This window comes from Pteropus alecto, unplaced genomic scaffold, assembly GCF_000325575.1.
Source record: "Pteropus alecto unplaced genomic scaffold, ASM32557v1 scaffold61, whole genome shotgun sequence".
NCBI classification, from domain to species: domain Eukaryota; kingdom Metazoa; phylum Chordata; class Mammalia; order Chiroptera; family Pteropodidae; genus Pteropus; species Pteropus alecto.
Genome location: NW_006434835.1, coordinates 19742570 through 19744968, shown reverse-complemented (window position 1 = coordinate 19744968; position 2399 = coordinate 19742570). Strand labels below are relative to the sequence as shown.

General features: G+C 30.7%; 1 pseudogene; it reads right to left on the bottom strand.

Moving 5' to 3' along the window:
- Positions 1-317: 317 nt before the first annotated feature.
- LOC112478662 lies at positions 318-436 on the bottom strand (annotated as a pseudogene).
- Between the last annotated feature and the right edge of the window lie 1963 nt (positions 437-2399).

Sequence of the window (2399 nt, the reverse complement as noted above, 5' to 3'; positions counted from 1 at the left end):
TTTCCCCCAATGTAATTGCCTTGTGGTACCTTCAGATTCTGCCATGTTCTTTTGAGTACATGGCAGAACATTTCTTGACATTTGAGACTGTATTTGTATGTTAGAAATGGTCAAAGGGCAGCTGAATGATTAGATTGGATAATATGGTTTAGGGGGAAAATATGTTAGTTATAAAGAAATAAGTCTACCTTTCTCTTGAGATGCATCAAGCTTGCCTAAAGTGGAAACTCTCCCTAAAATCTCCACAGTGGTATACTGGAATAAGTGTATAGCCTTAAAATAACTTTTTGTTGTTGTTTGTTTATTTATTTACCTTACGCCTACAGCACCTGGTCTTCCTAGGTGGTCTCCCATCCAAGTACTAACCAGGCCCGACCCTGCTTAGCTTCCGAGATCAGATGGGATTGGGCACATTCACGGTGGCATGGTCATAGATAAATTAACTTTTTGCTTGTAAATACAAGTTCTGTTACTTCAAAAAAATAATCTTGTTCCATTTTATTCACATTACATCTACCCAGCTAATTAATAAATTCAGTCAAGGCTTTTGGCATTTCAAATATCTCAATATGGTAGATTGAAAACCTGGTGTAAGAACCAGAGATGATTTTTAAAAATGTGTCAAGAAAGCTGGCCCATTTCCTGAACACTGTATACTTTCTATAAATAATATTAGATAAAATGATTAAAAATGAGGAATATCTTTTAAAAGTCTTTACTGGAAGCTGACTTCTTGTGTTATATGTGAACAATCTCATGATAACTTGATGTAAAACAAGCTTGAAAAATTGTCTCCTTTTAAAAATTTATGTATTTTTCATCACCAGTAGGCCACTTACGCAGTACCTCTGAGGTATTGAAATACAACCCGGCCTTTTTAACGTTTAAAAAATGCCTCCTGCCTTCTATTAATGTTAAGTACTTGTATTCGACAATGTTGTATTTCTGGGTATTTGTTAATTTGATGGATTTTAAAAGATTAGTCTGTTCCTGAGAGCTCTTAGGTACTATTGTCAGAGAATATTAACTTGGATGAAACAATGATCCATGTTTTAACAGTTAAAATATTAAAAAATTTCTATTTAAAAAGCAGATCTCTATAATTGTCGCAGATAATGTTATAATTTCTGGTTCTCATAATTGTTTTTGTGTTAGGAAAGTATTCTACCTTGCAGTAACTGATTTGTAGTTTTTCTTTTACAAAATTTCACTTTTATTAATGCAAAAGTAATTTTTAACTAAATGTTTACATTATCGAATGGGGAAAATACTAAGTAGACTGAAATTAAAGCATGGTGTTTTGTATGGAGTTTGTGATTGAATATCTAAAGGTTGTTAGTTTTCACTCAGGGATTTACAGAAGAGTTAATAATAGATTCAAAATTGTTTGATTGTAACTTACATATTACATTAGAAATTTTGCGTTAAGTGTTTTTTTAATTTTCACATTTATGCTTATTTTTTAAATGGAGATTTAAAATTTTCAGATAATAGGAATGTAGGTAAATATATAATATTTAAAATGTCACTAGTTTATTACTTGAAAGGAACTTTGGTTCAGTGAGTGATATCAGCTTTTGTATGGTGCAACTACATGTTCTTTTGTCTTTCCTTGAAATTTTACCTAAGAGATGTCTGCCTTAGGTGTCTGTGACTGAAGTTACTCCTGCTATAAAATGGCTTAGAAAATATTTTTAGCAGAAATTTCATAGAAATTTCAGTACTACATGGTAAAAAAAGCTTTCTGGTTAGAATCTTGAGCTTTTCTTGTTCTTTTCTACCCAATTATTTCCCACTACCCCTAGGAAAACTAGACATTTGTAAGTGGAATAATGTTCATTGAATTTCAGTCTTTCTGCCTAAGGTGAGCAGTACTGTGATAAGGAGATATAAAAAAATTTACTTCCCTCTCATAAGAGAGCTTACAGCACTTAATATTCTTAAAGAATAAATCTTTACCAAGTTTTGTACTTACTTATAGATCAGCCTAGAACACCCTCAAGAAAGTAACAGATGGATTGTGTAGCAAAATAGAGATATTGAGATTTTTGAGCATGGAGATTTTGTCATGTTAATGAAGAATAATGTTCTTTCAATTGAAGATAATGAGGTTTTTAAATGGAAAATATAAGACAAAAATGAATATGAATAGTCAAATATTTTTTAAAATTTAAACTATTAAAGATAAATTGGTTATTCATAGGGAAAAGATACTGTATGTTTTAATTATCTTCTATGTATTTGAGAACTAAAGCAGTAAATGCCAAGATTTATCTGTTTCTCTTCCCTATTTTAGTTGAGATCTTTCACCTTATAGTTAATTGACACAGGTCATTATATATAATAATATTACTAGTTTAATTCTGTAACGCTTTTTATCTCCTAACATTTAAAAAGAC